The sequence below is a fragment of the Amblyomma americanum genome, chromosome 5 (assembly GCF_052857255.1).
Source record: "Amblyomma americanum isolate KBUSLIRL-KWMA chromosome 5, ASM5285725v1, whole genome shotgun sequence".
NCBI lineage: Eukaryota > Metazoa > Arthropoda > Arachnida > Ixodida > Ixodidae > Amblyomma > Amblyomma americanum.
In genome coordinates this window covers 57,795,590-57,810,911 of record NC_135501.1, presented here as the reverse complement: position 1 = coordinate 57,810,911, position 15,322 = coordinate 57,795,590, and positions in this window count along the sequence as shown.

Here is a 15,322-nt window from a genome sequence, read left to right as displayed (position 1 = left end):
AATCTTCAGCGTCCACACCAGGCAAGGTCTGCGCAAACTGAAAAGCAAAAATTAGGCGTCCGTTGTCAGCGCTGTCACTGCTGCCAAGAAGCGTTCCAGGACTTGTTGCAGACATATGTCTTCGTGGGATGACGTCGCGTAGAACCTGGTGAGCTGACTGGCCTGCAGCAGGGGGTGGATTCCTCAATGTTGCTCTGGAATTCGCAGATAATTAACAGGCGATTGTGTAGATGTGCCGGGGGCTGATGCACAATCTTCAGCGTCCACACCAGGCAAGGTCTGCGCAAACTGAAAAGCAAAAATTAGGCGTCCGTTGTCAGCGCTGTCACTGCTGCCAAGAAGCGTTCCAGGACTTGTTGCAGACATATGTCTTCGTGGGATGACGTCGCGTAGAACCTGGTGAGCTGACTGGCCTGCAGCAGGGGGTGGATTCCTCAATGTTGCTCTGGAATTCGCAGATAATGAACAGGCGATTGTGTAGATGTGCCGGGGGCTGATGCACAATCTTCAGCGTCCACACCAGGCAAGGTCTGCGCAAACTGAAAAGCAAAAATTAGGCGTCCGTTGTCAGCGCTGTCACTGCTGCCAAGAAGCGTTCCAGGACTTGTTGCAGACATATGTCTTCGTGGGATGACGTCGCGTAGAACCTGGTGAGCTGACTGGCCTGCAGCAGGGGGTGGATTCCACAACGTTGCTCTGGAATTCGCAGATAATGAACAGGCGATTGTGTAGATGTGCCGGGGGCTGATGCACAATCTTCAGCGTCCACACCAGGCAAGGTCTGCGCAAACTGAAAAGCAAAAATTAGGCGTCCGTTGTCAGCGCTGTCACTGCTGCCAAGAAGCGTTCCAGGACTTGTTGCAGACATATGTCTTCGTGGGATGACGTCGCGTAGAACCTGGTGAGCTGACTGGCCTGCAGCAGGGGGTGGATTCCACAACGTTGCTCTGGAATTCGCAGATAATGAACAGGCGATAGTCTAGATGTGCCGGGGGCTGATGCACAATCTTCAGCGTCCACACCAGGCAAGGTCTGCGCAAACTGAAAAGCAAAAATTAGGCGTCCGTTGTCAGCGCTGTCACTGCTGCCAAGAAGCGATCCAGGACTTGTTGCAGACATATGTCTTCGTGGGATGACGTCGCGTAGAACCTGGTGAGCTGACTGGCCTGCAGCAGGGGGTGGATTCCACAACGTTGCTCTGGAATTCGCAGATAATGAACAGGCGATTGTGTAGATGTGCCGGGGGCTGATGCACAACCTTCAGCGTCCACACCAGGCAAGGTCTGCGCAAACTGAAAAGCAAAAATTAGGCGTCCGTTGTCAGCGCTGTCACTGCTGCCAAGAAGCGTTCCAGGACTTGTTGCAGACATATGTCTTCGTGGGATGACGTCGCGTAGAACCTGGTGAGCTGACTGGCCTGCAGCAGGGGGTGGATTCCACAACGTTGCTCTGGAATTCGCAGATAATGAACAGGCGATTGTGTAGATGTGCCGGGGGCTGATGCACAATCTTCAGCGTCCACACCAGGCAAGGTCTGCGCAAACTGAAAAGCAAAAATTAGGCGTCCGTTGTCAGCGCTGTCACTGCTGCCAAGAAGCGTTCCAGGACTTGTTGCAGACATATGTCTTCGTGGGATGACGTCGCGTAGAACCTGGTGAGCTGACTGGCCTGCAGCAGGGGGTGGATTCCACAACGTTGCTCTGGAATTCGCAGATAATGAACAGGCGATTGTGTAGATGTGCCGGGGGCTGATGCACAATCTTCAGCGTCCACACCAGGCAAGGTCTGCGCAAACTGAAAAGCAAAAATTAGGCGTCCGTTGTCAGCGCTGTCACTGCTGCCAAGAAGCGTTCCAGGACTTGTTGCAGACATATGTCTTCGTGGGATGACGTCGCGTAGAACCTGGTGAGCTGACTGGCCTGCAGCAGGGGGTGGATTCCACAACGTTGCTCTGGAATTCGCAGATAATGAACAGGCGATTGTGTAGATGTGCCGGGGGCTGATGCACAACCTTCAGCGTCCACACCAGGCAAGGTCTGCGCAAACTGAAAAGCAAAAATTAGGCGTCCGTTGTCAGCGCTGTCACTGCTGCCAAGAAGCGTTCCAGGACTTGTTGCAGACATATGTCTTCGTGGGATGACGTCGCGTAGAACCTGGTGAGCTGACTGGCCTGCAGCAGGGGGTGGATTCCACAACGTTGCTCTGGAATTCGCAGATAATGAACAGGCGATTGTGTAGATGTGCCGGGGGCTGATGCACAACCTTCAGCGTCCACACCAGGCAAGGTCTGCGCAAACTGAAAAGCAAAAATTAGGCGTCCGTTGTCAGCGCTGTCACTGCTGCCAAGAAGCGTTCCAGGACTTGTTGCAGACATATGTCTTCGTGGGATGACGTCGCGTAGAACCTGGTGAGCTGACTGGCCTGCAGCAGGGGGTGGATTCCACAACGTTGCTCTGGAATTCGCAGATAATGAACAGGCGATTGTGTAGATGTGCCGGGGGCTGATGCACAATCTTCAGCGTCCACACCAGGCAAGGTCTGCGCAAACTGAAAAGCAAAAATTAGGCGTCCGTTGTCAGCGCTGTCACTGCTGCCAAGAAGCGTTCCAGGACTTGTTGCAGACATATGTCTTCGTGGGATGACGTCGCGTAGAACCTGGTGAGCTGACTGGCCTGCAGCAGGGGGTGGATTCCACAACGTTGCTCTGGAATTCGCAGATAATGAACAGGCGATTGTGTAGATGTGCCGGGGGCTGATGCACAATCTTCAGCGTCCACACCAGGCGAGGTCTGCGCAAACTGAAAAGCAAAAATTAGGCGTCCGTTGTCAGCGCTGTCACTGCTGCCAAGAAGCGTTCCAGGACTTGTTGCAGACATATGTCTTCGTGGGATGACGTCGCGTAGAACCTGGTGAGCTGACTGGCCTGCAGCAGGGGGTGGATTCCACAACGTTGCTCTGGAATTCGCAGATAATGAACAGGCGATTGTGTAGATGTGCCGGGGGCTGATGCACAACCTTCAGCGTCCACACCAGGCAAGGTCTGCGCAAACTGAAAAGCAAAAATTAGGCGTCCGTTGTCAGCGCTGTCACTGCTGCCAAGAAGCGTTCCAGGACTTGTTGCAGACATATGTCTTCGTGGGATGACGTCGCGTAGAACCTGGTGAGCTGACTGGCCTGCAGCAGGGGGTGGATTCCACAACGTTGCTCTGGAATTCGCAGATAATGAACAGGCGATTGTGTAGATGTGCCGGGGGCTGATGCACAATCTTCAGCGTCCACACCAGGCAAGGTCTGCGCAAACTGAAAAGCAAAAATTAGGCGTCCGTTGTCAGCGCTGTCACTGCTGCCAAGAAGCGTTCCAGGACTTGTTGCAGACATATGTCTTCGTGGGATGACGTCGCGTAGAACCTGGTGAGCTGACTGGCCTGCAGCAGGGGGTGGATTCCACAACGTTGCTCTGGAATTCGCAGATAATGAACAGGCGATTGTGTAGATGTGCCGGGGGCTGATGCACAATCTTCAGCGTCCACACCAGGCGAGGTCTGCGCAAACTGAAAAGCAAAAATTAGGCGTCCGTTGTCAGCGCTGTCACTGCTGCCAAGAAGCGTTCCAGGACTTGTTGCAGACATATGTCTTCGTGGGATGACGTCGCGTAGAACCTGGTGAGCTGACTGGCCTGCAGCAGGGGGTGGATTCCACAACGTTGCTCTGGAATTCGCAGATAATGAACAGGCGATTGTGTAGATGTGCCGGGGGCTGATGCACAACCTTCAGCGTCCACACCAGGCAAGGTCTGCGCAAACTGAAAAGCAAAAATTAGGCGTCCGTTGTCAGCGCTGTCACTGCTGCCAAGAAGCGTTCCAGGACTTGTTGCAGACATATGTCTTCGTGGGATGACGTCGCGTAGAACCTGGTGAGCTGACTGGCCTGCAGCAGGGGGTGGATTCCTCAATGTTGCTCTGGAATTCGCAGATAATGAACAGGCGATTGTGTAGATGTGCCGGGGGCTGATGCACAATCTTCAGCGTCCACACCAGGCAAGGTCTGCGCAAACTGAAAAGCAAAAATTAGGCGTCCGTTGTCAGCGCTGTCACTGCTGCCAAGAAGCGTTCCAGGACTTGTTGCAGACATATGTCTTCGTGGGATGACGTCGCGTAGAACCTGGTGAGCTGACTGGCCTGCAGCAGGGGGTGGATTCCACAACGTTGCTCTGGAATTCGCAGATAATGAACAGGCGATTGTGTAGATGTGCCGGGGGCTGATGCACAATCTTCAGCGTCCACACCAGGCAAGGTCTGCGCAACCTAAAAGCAAAAATTAGGCGTCCGTTGTCAGCGCTGTCACTGCTGCCAAGAAGCGTTCCAGGACTTGTTGCAGACATATGTCTTCGTGGGATGACGTCGCGTAGAACCTGGTGAGCTGACTGGCCTGCAGCAGGGGGTGGATTCCACAACGTTGCTCTGGAATTCGCAGATAATGAACAGGCGATTGTGTAGATGTGCCGGGGGCTGATGCACAACCTTCAGCGTCCACACCAGGCAAGGTCTGCGCAAACTGAAAAGCAAAAATTAGGCGTCCGTTGTCAGCGCTGTCACTGCTGCCAAGAAGCGTTCCAGGACTTGTTGCAGACATATGTCTTCGTGGGATGACGTCGCGTAGAACCTGGTGAGCTGACTGGCCTGCAGCAGGGGGTGGATTCCTCAATGTTGCTCTGGAATTCGCAGATAATGAACAGGCGATTGTGTAGATGTGCCGGGGGCTGATGCACAATCTTCAGCGTCCACACCAGGCAAGGTCTGCGCAAACTGAAAAGCAAAAATTAGGCGTCCGTTGTCAGCGCTGTCACTGCTGCCAAGAAGCGTTCCAGGACTTGTTGCAGACATATGTCTTCGTGGGATGACGTCGCGTAGAACCTGGTGAGCTGACTGGCCTGCAGCAGGGGGTGGATTCCACAACGTTGCTCTGGAATTCGCAGATAATGAACAGGCGATAGTCTAGATGTGCCGGGGGCTGATGCACAATCTTCAGCGTCCACACCAGGCAAGGTCTGCGCAAACTGAAAAGCAAAAATTAGGCGTCCGTTGTCAGCGCTGTCACTGCTGCCAAGAAGCGTTCCAGGACTTGTTGCAGACATATGTCTTCGTGGGATGACGTCGCGTAGAACCTGGTGAGCTGACTGGCCTGCAGCAGGGGGTGGATTCCACAACGTTGCTCTGGAATTCGCAGATAATGAACAGGCGATAGTCTAGATGTGCCGGGGGCTGATGCACAATCTTCAGCGTCCACACCAGGCAAGGTCTGCGCAAACTGAAAAGCAAAAATTAGGCGTCCGTTGTCAGCGCTGTCACTGCTGCCAAGAAGCGTTCCAGGACTTGTTGCAGACATATGTCTTCGTGGGATGACGTCGCGTAGAACCTGGTGAGCTGACTGGCCTGCAGCAGGGGGTGGATTCCACAACGTTGCTCTGGAATTCGCAGATAATGAACAGGCGATTGTGTAGATGTGCCGGGGGCTGATGCACAATCTTCAGCGTCCACACCAGGCAAGGTCTGCGCAAACTGAAAAGCAAAAATTAGGCGTCCGTTGTCAGCGCTGTCACTGCTGCCAAGAAGCGTTCCAGGACTTGTTGCAGACATATGTCTTCGTGGGATGACGTCGCGTAGAACCTGGTGAGCTGACTGGCCTGCAGCAGGGGGTGGATTCCACAACGTTGCTCTGGAATTCGCAGATAATGAACAGGCGATTGTGTAGATGTGCCGGGGGCTGATGCACAATCTTCAGCGTCCACACCAGGCAAGGTCTGCGCAAACTGAAAAGCAAAAATTAGGCGTCCGTTGTCAGCGCTGTCACTGCTGCCAAGAAGCGTTCCAGGACTTGTTGCAGACATATGTCTTCGTGGGATGACGTCGCGTAGAACCTGGTGAGCTGACTGGCCTGCAGCAGGGGGTGGATTCCACAACGTTGCTCTGGAATTCGCAGATAATGAACAGGCGATTGTGTAGATGTGCCGGGGGCTGATGCACAACCTTCAGCGTCCACACCAGGCAAGGTCTGCGCAAACTGAAAAGCAAAAATTAGGCGTCCGTTGTCAGCGCTGTCACTGCTGCCAAGAAGCGTTCCAGGACTTGTTGCAGACATATGTCTTCGTGGGATGACGTCGCGTAGAACCTGGTGAGCTGACTGGCCTGCAGCAGGGGGTGGATTCCACAACGTTGCTCTGGAATTCGCAGATAATGAACAGGCGATTGTGTAGATGTGCCGGGGGCTGATGCACAATCTTCAGCGTCCACACCAGGCAAGGTCTGCGCAAACTGAAAAGCAAAAATTAGGCGTCCGTTGTCAGCGCTGTCACTGCTGCCAAGAAGCGTTCCAGGACTTGTTGCAGACATATGTCTTCGTGGGATGACGTCGCGTAGAACCTGGTGAGCTGACTGGCCTGCAGCAGGGGGTGGATTCCACAACGTTGCTCTGGAATTCGCAGATAATGAACAGGCGATTGTGTAGATGTGCCGGGGGCTGATGCACAATCTTCAGCGTCCACACCAGGCAAGGTCTGCGCAAACTGAAAAGCAAAAATTAGGCGTCCGTTGTCAGCGCTGTCACTGCTGCCAAGAAGCGTTCCAGGACTTGTTGCAGACATATGTCTTCGTGGGATGACGTCGCGTAGAACCTGGTGAGCTGACTGGCCTGCAGCAGGGGGTGGATTCCACAACGTTGCTCTGGAATTCGCAGATAATGAACAGGCGATTGTGTAGATGTGCCGGGGGCTGATGCACAATCTTCAGCGTCCACACCAGGCAAGGTCTGCGCAAACTGAAAAGCAAAAATTAGGCGTCCGTTGTCAGCGCTGTCACTGCTGCCAAGAAGCGTTCCAGGACTTGTTGCAGACATATGTCTTCGTGGGATGACGTCGCGTAGAACCTGGTGAGCTGACTGGCCTGCAGCAGGGGGTGGATTCCACAACGTTGCTCTGGAATTCGCAGATAATGAACAGGCGATTGTGTAGATGTGCCGGGGGCTGATGCACAACCTTCAGCGTCCACACCAGGCAAGGTCTGCGCAAACTGAAAAGCAAAAATTAGGCGTCCGTTGTCAGCGCTGTCACTGCTGCCAAGAAGCGTTCCAGGACTTGTTGCAGACATATGTCTTCGTGGGATGACGTCGCGTAGAACCTGGTGAGCTGACTGGCCTGCAGCAGGGGGTGGATTCCACAACGTTGCTCTGGAATTCGCAGATAATGAACAGGCGATTGTGTAGATGTGCCGGGGGCTGATGCACAACCTTCAGCGTCCACACCAGGCAAGGTCTGCGCAAACTGAAAAGCAAAAATTAGGCGTCCGTTGTCAGCGCTGTCACTGCTGCCAAGAAGCGTTCCAGGACTTGTTGCAGACATATGTCTTCGTGGGATGACGTCGCGTAGAACCTGGTGAGCTGACTGGCCTGCAGCAGGGGGTGGATTCCACAACGTTGCTCTGGAATTCGCAGATAATGAACAGGCGATTGTGTAGATGTGCCGGGGGCTGATGCACAATCTTCAGCGTCCACACCAGGCAAGGTCTGCGCAAACTGAAAAGCAAAAATTAGGCGTCCGTTGTCAGCGCTGTCACTGCTGCCAAGAAGCGTTCCAGGACTTGTTGCAGACATATGTCTTCGTGGGATGACGTCGCGTAGAACCTGGTGAGCTGACTGGCCTGCAGCAGGGGGTGGATTCCACAACGTTGCTCTGGAATTCGCAGATAATGAACAGGCGATTGTGTAGATGTGCCGGGGGCTGATGCACAATCTTCAGCGTCCACACCAGGCGAGGTCTGCGCAAACTGAAAAGCAAAAATTAGGCGTCCGTTGTCAGCGCTGTCACTGCTGCCAAGAAGCGTTCCAGGACTTGTTGCAGACATATGTCTTCGTGGGATGACGTCGCGTAGAACCTGGTGAGCTGACTGGCCTGCAGCAGGGGGTGGATTCCACAACGTTGCTCTGGAATTCGCAGATAATGAACAGGCGATTGTGTAGATGTGCCGGGGGCTGATGCACAACCTTCAGCGTCCACACCAGGCAAGGTCTGCGCAAACTGAAAAGCAAAAATTAGGCGTCCGTTGTCAGCGCTGTCACTGCTGCCAAGAAGCGTTCCAGGACTTGTTGCAGACATATGTCTTCGTGGGATGACGTCGCGTAGAACCTGGTGAGCTGACTGGCCTGCAGCAGGGGGTGGATTCCTCAATGTTGCTCTGGAATTCGCAGATAATGAACAGGCGATTGTGTAGATGTGCCGGGGGCTGATGCACAATCTTCAGCGTCCACACCAGGCAAGGTCTGCGCAAACTGAAAAGCAAAAATTAGGCGTCCGTTGTCAGCGCTGTCACTGCTGCCAAGAAGCGTTCCAGGACTTGTTGCAGACATATGTCTTCGTGGGATGACGTCGCGTAGAACCTGGTGAGCTGACTGGCCTGCAGCAGGGGGTGGATTCCACAACGTTGCTCTGGAATTCGCAGATAATGAACAGGCGATTGTGTAGATGTGCCGGGGGCTGATGCACAATCTTCAGCGTCCACACCAGGCAAGGTCTGCGCAACCTAAAAGCAAAAATTAGGCGTCCGTTGTCAGCGCTGTCACTGCTGCCAAGAAGCGTTCCAGGACTTGTTGCAGACATATGTCTTCGTGGGATGACGTCGCGTAGAACCTGGTGAGCTGACTGGCCTGCAGCAGGGGGTGGATTCCACAACGTTGCTCTGGAATTCGCAGATAATGAACAGGCGATTGTGTAGATGTGCCGGGGGCTGATGCACAACCTTCAGCGTCCACACCAGGCAAGGTCTGCGCAAACTGAAAAGCAAAAATTAGGCGTCCGTTGTCAGCGCTGTCACTGCTGCCAAGAAGCGTTCCAGGACTTGTTGCAGACATATGTCTTCGTGGGATGACGTCGCGTAGAACCTGGTGAGCTGACTGGCCTGCAGCAGGGGGTGGATTCCTCAATGTTGCTCTGGAATTCGCAGATAATGAACAGGCGATTGTGTAGATGTGCCGGGGGCTGATGCACAACCTTCAGCGTCCACACCAGGCAAGGTCTGCGCAAACTGAAAAGCAAAAATTAGGCGTCCGTTGTCAGCGCTGTCACTGCTGCCAAGAAACGTTCCAGGACTTGTTGCAGACATATGTCTTCGTGGGATGACGTCGCGTAGAACCTGGTGAGCTGACTGGCCTGCAGCAGGGGGTGGATTCCTCAATGTTGCTCTGCAATTCGCAGATAATGAACAGGCGATTGTGTAGATGTGCCGGGGGCTGATGCACAACCTTCAGCGTCCACACCAGGCAAGGTCTGCGCAAACTGAAAAGCAAAAATTAGGCGTCCGTTGTCAGCGCTGTCACTGCTGCCAAGAAACGTTCCAGGACTTGTTGCAGACATATGTCTTCGTGGGATGACGTCGCGTAGAACCTGGTGAGCTGACTGGCCTGCAGCAGGGGGTGGATTCCTCAATGTTGCTCTGGAATTCGCAGATAATGAACAGGCGATTGTGTAGATGTGCCGGGGGCTGATGCACAACCTTCAGCGTCCACACCAGGCAAGGTCTGCGCAAACTGAAAAGCAAAAATTAGGCGTCCGTTGTCAGCGCTGTCACTGCTGCCAAGAAACGTTCCAGGACTTGTTGCAGACATATGTCTTCGTGGGATGACGTCGCGTAGAACCTGGTGAGCTGACTGGCCTGCAGCAGGGGGTGGATTCCTCAATGTTGCTCTGGAATTCGCAGATAATGAACAGGCGATTGTGTAGATGTGCCGGGGGCTGATGCACAACCTTCAGCGTCCACACCAGGCAAGGTCTGCGCAAACTGAAAAGCAAAAATTAGGCGTCCGTTGTCAGCGCTGTCACTGCTGCCAAGAAGCGTTCCAGGACTTGTTGCAGACATATGTCTTCGTGGGATGACGTCGCGTAGAACCTGGTGAGCTGACTGGCCTGCAGCAGGGGGTGGATTCCTCAATGTTGCTCTGGAATTCGCAGATAATGAACAGGCGATTGTGTAGATGTGCCGGGGGCTGATGCACAACCTTCAGCGTCCACACCAGGCAAGGTCTGCGCAAACTGAAAAGCAAAAATTAGGCGTCCGTTGTCAGCGCTGTCACTGCTGCCAAGAAACGTTCCAGGACTTGTTGCAGACATATGTCTTCGTGGGATGACGTCGCGTAGAACCTGGTGAGCTGACTGGCCTGCAGCAGGGGGTGGATTCCTCAACGTTGCTCTGGAATTCGCAGATAATGAACAGGCGATTGTGTAAATTTGCCGGGGGCTGATGCACAACCTTCAGCGTCCACACCAGGCAAGGTCTGCGCAAACTGAAAAGCAAAAATTAGGCGTCCGTTGTCAGCGCTGTCACTGCTGCCAAGAAACGTTCCAGGACTTGTTGCAGACATATGTCTTCGTGGGATGACGTCGCGTAGAACCTGGTGAGCTGACTGGCCTGCAGCAGGGGGTGGATTCCTCAACGTTGCTCTGGAATTCGCAGATAATGAACAGGCGATTGTGTAAATTTGCCGGGGGCTGATGCACAACCTTCAGCGTCCACACCAGGCAAGGTCTGCGCAAACTGAAAAGCAAAAATTAGGCGTCCGTTGTCAGCGCTGTCACTGCTGCCAAGAAACGTTCCAGGACTTGTTGCAGACATATGTCTTCGTGGGATGACGTCGCGTAGAACCTGGTGAGCTGACTGGCCTGCAGCAGGGGGTGGATTCCTCAACGTTGCTCTGGAATTCGCAGATAATGAACAGGCGATTGTGTAGATTTGCCGGGGGCTGATGCACAACCTTCAGCGTCCACACCAGGCAAGGTCTGCGCAAACTGAAAAGCAAAAATTAGGCGTCCGTTGTCAGCGCTGTCACTGCTGCCAAGAAACGTTCCAGGACTTGTTGCAGACATATGTCTTCGTGGGATGACGTCGCGTAGAACCTGGTGAGCTGACTGGCCTGCAGCAGGGGGTGGATTCCTCAACGTTGCTCTGGAATTCGCAGATAATGAACAGGCGATTGTGTAGATGTGCCGGGGGCTGATGCACAACCTTCAGCGTCCACACCAGGCAAGGTCTGCGCAAACTGAAAAGCAAAAATTAGGCGTCCGTTGTCAGCGCTGTCACTGCTGCCAAGAAACGTTCCAGGACTTGTTGCAGACATATGTCTTCGTGGGATGACGTCGCGTAGAACCTGGTGAGCTGACTGGCCTGCAGCAGGGGATGGATTCCTCAATGTTGCTCTGGAATTCGCAGATAATGAACAGGCGATTGTGTAGATGTGCCGGGGGCTGATGCACAACCTTCAGCGTCCACACCAGGCAAGGTCTGCGCAAACTGAAAAGCAAAAATTAGGCGTCCGTTGTCAGCGCTGTCACTGCTGCCAAGAAACGTTCCAGGACTTGTTGCAGACATATGTCTTCGTGGGATGACGTCGCGTAGAACCTGGTGAGCTGACTGGCCTGCAGCAGGGGGTGGATTCCTCAACGTTGCTCTGGAATTCGCAGATAATGAACAGGCGATTGTGTAGATTTGCCGGGGGCTGATGCACAACCTTCAGCGTCCACACCAGGCAAGGTCTGCGCAAACTGAAAAGCAAAAATTAGGCGTCCGTTGTCAGCGCTGTCACTGCTGCCAAGAAACGTTCCAGGACTTGTTGCAGACATATGATGTCTTCTTGGGATGACGTCGCGTAGAACCTGGTGAGCTGACTGGTCTGCAGCAGGGGGTGGATTCCACAACGTTGCTCTGGAATTCGCAGATAATGAACAGGCGATTGTGTAGATGTGCCGGGGGCTGATGCACAATCTTCAGCGTCCACACCAGGCAAGGTCTGCGCAAACTGAAAAGCAAAAATTAGGCGTCCGTTGTCAGCGCTGTCACTGCTGCCAAGAAGCGTTCCAGGACTTGTTGCAGACATATGTCTTCGTGGGATGACGTCGCGTAGAACCTGGTGAGCTGACTGGTCTGCAGCAGGGGGTGGATTCCTCAACGTTGCTCTGGAATTCGCAGATAATGAACAGGCGATTGTGTAGATTTGCCGGGGGCTGATGCACAATCTTCAGCGTCCACACCTGGCAAGGTCTGCGCAAACTGAAAAGCAAAAATTAGGCGTCCGTTGTCAGCGCTGTCACTGCTGCCAAGAAACGTTCCAGGACTTGTTGCAGACATATGTCTTCGTGGGACGACGTCGCGTAGAACCTGGTGAGCTGACTGGCCTGCAGCAGGGGGTGGATTCCTCAGCGTTGCTCTGGAATTCGCAGATAGTGAATAGGCGATTGTGTAGATGTGCCGGGGCTGTTGCACAATCTTCAGCGTCTACACCAAGCAAGGATTGCACAAATTGAAGAGCAAAAATTAGGTGTCCGTTGTCAACGCTGTCACTGCTGCCAAGAAGCGTTCCAGGACTTGTTGCAGACATATGTCTTCGTGGGATGACGTCGCGTAGAACCTGGTGAGCTGACTGGCCTGCAGCAGGGGGTGGATTCCTCAGCGTTGCTCTGGAATTCGCAGATAGTGAATAGGCGATTGTGTAGATGTGCCGGGGCTGTTGCACAATCTTCAGCGTCTACACCAAGCAAGGATTGCACAAATTGAAGAGCAAAAATTAGGTGTCCGTTGTCAACGCTGTCACTGCTGCCAAGAAGCGTTCCAGGACTTGTTGCAGACATATGTCTTCGTGGGATGACGTCGCGTAGAACCTGGTGAGCTGACTGGCCTGCAGCAGGGTGTGGATTCCTGAATGTTGCTCTGGAATTCGCAGATAGTGAATAGACGATAGTCTAGATGTGTCGGGGCTGTTGCACAATCTTCAGCGTCCACACCTGGCAAGGTCTGCGCAAACTGAAAAGCAAAAATTAGGCGTCCGTTGTCAGCGCTGTCACTGCTGCCAAGAAGCGTTCCAGGACTTGTTGCAGACATATGTCTTCGTGGGATGACGTCGCGTAGAACCTGGTGAGCTGACTGGCCTGCAGCAGGGGGTGGATTCCTCAGCGTTGCTCTGGAATTCGCAGATAGTGAATAGGCGATTGTGTAGATGTGCCGGGGCTGTTGCACAATCTTCAGCGTCTACACCAAGCAAGGATTGCACAAATTGAAGAGCAAAAATTAGGCGTCCGTTGTCAACGCTGTCACTGCTGCCAAGAAGCGTTCCAGGACTTGTTGCAGACATATGTCTTCGTGGGATGACGTCGCGTAGAACCTGGTGAGCTGACTGGCCTGCAGCAGGGGGTGGATTCCTCAGCGTTGCTCTGGAATTCGCAGATAGTGAATAGGCGATTGTGTAGATGTGCCGGGGCTGTTGCACAATCTTCAGCGTCTACACCAAGCAAGGATTGCACAAATTGAAGAGCAAAAATTAGGTGTCCGTTGTCAACGCTGTCACTGCTTCCAAGAAACGTTCCAGCACTTATTGCAGGTATATGAAGTCTTCTTGGGATGATATCACGTAGAACCTGGTGAGCTGACTGGCCTGGAGCAGGGTGTGGATTCCTGAATGTTGCTCTGGAATTCGCAGATAGTGAATAGACGATAGTCTAGATGTGTCGGGGCTGTTGCACAATCTTCAGCGTCCACACCTGGCAAGGTCTGCGCAAACTGAAAAGCAAAAATTAGGCGTCCGTTGTCAGCGCTGTCACTGCTGCCAAGAAGCGTTCCAGGACTTGTTGCAGACATATGTCTTCGTGGGATGACGTCGCGTAGAACCTGGTGAGCTGACTGGCCTGCAGCAGGGGGTGGATTCCACAACGTTGCTCTGGAATTCGCAGATAGTGAATAGGCGATTGTGTAGATGTGCCGGGGGCTGTTGCACAATCTTCAGCGTCTACAACAAGCAAGGATTGCACAAATTGAAGAGCAAAAATTAGGTGTCCGTTGTCAACGCTGTCACTGCTTCCAAGAAACGTTCCAGCACTTATTGCAGGTATATGAAGTCTTCTTGGGATGATATCACGTAGAACCTGGTGAGCTGACTGGCCTGGAGCAGGGTGTGGATTCCTGAATGTTGCTCTGGAATTCGCAGATAGTGAATAGGCGATAGTCTAGATGTGCCGGGGCTGTTGCACAATCTTCAGCGTCCACACCTGGCAAGGTCTGGGCAAACTGAAAAACAAAAATTAGGCGTCCGTTGTCAGCGCTGTCACTGCTGCCAAGAAGCGTTCCAGGACTTGTTGCAGACATATGTCTTCGTGGGATGACGTCGCGTAGAACCTGGTGAGCTGACTGGCCTGCAGCAGGGGGTGGATTCCACAACGTTGCTCTGGAATTCGCAGATAGTGAATAGGCGATTGTGTAGATGTGCCGGGGGCTGTTGCACAATCTTCAGCGTCTACACCAAGCAAGGATTGCACAAATTGAAGAGCAAAAATTAGGTGTCCGTTGTCAACGCTGTCACTGCTTCCAAGAAACGTTCCAGCACTTATTGCAGGTATATGAAGTCTTCTTGGGATGATATCACGTAGAACCTGGTGAGCTGACTGGCCTGGAGCAGGGTGTGGATTCCTGAATGTTGCTCTGGAATTCGCAGATAGTGAATAGGCGATAGTCTAGATGTGCCGGGGCTGTTGCACAATCTTCAGCGTCCACACCTGGCAAGGTCTGGGCAAACTGAAAAACAAAAATTAGGCGTCCGTTGTCAGCGCTGTCACTGCTGCCAAGAAGCGTTCCAGGACTTGTTGCAGACATATGTCTTCGTGGGATGACGTCGCGTAGAACCTGGTGAGCTGACTGGCCTGCAGCAGTGGGTGGATTCCACAACGTTGCTCTGGAATTCGCAGATAGTGAATAGGCGATTGTGTAGATGTGCCGGGGGCTGTTGCACAATCTTCAGCGTCTACACCAAGCAAGGATTGCACAAATTGAAGAGCAAAAATTAGGTGTCCGTTGTCAACGCTGTCACTGCTTCCAAGAAACGTTCCAGCACTTATTGCAGGTATATGAAGTCTTCTTGGGATGATATCACGTAGAACCTGGTGAGCTGACTGGCCTGGAGCAGGGTGTGGATTCCTGAATGTTGCTCTGGAATTCGCAGATAGTGAATAGGCGATAGTCTAGATGTGCCGGGGCTGTTGCACAATCATCAGCGTCCACACCAGGCAAGGTCTGCACAAATTGAAGAGCAAAAATTAGGCGTCCGTTGTCAGCGCTGTGACTGCTGCCTAGAAACGTACCAGGACTTCTTGCAGGTATATGAAGTCTTCTTGGGATGACGTCACGTAGAACCTGGTGAGCTGACTGGCCTGCAGCAGGGGGTGGATTCCTCAACGTTGCTCTGGAATTCGCAGATAGTGAATAGGCGATTGTGTAGATGAGCCGGGGGCTGTTGCACAATC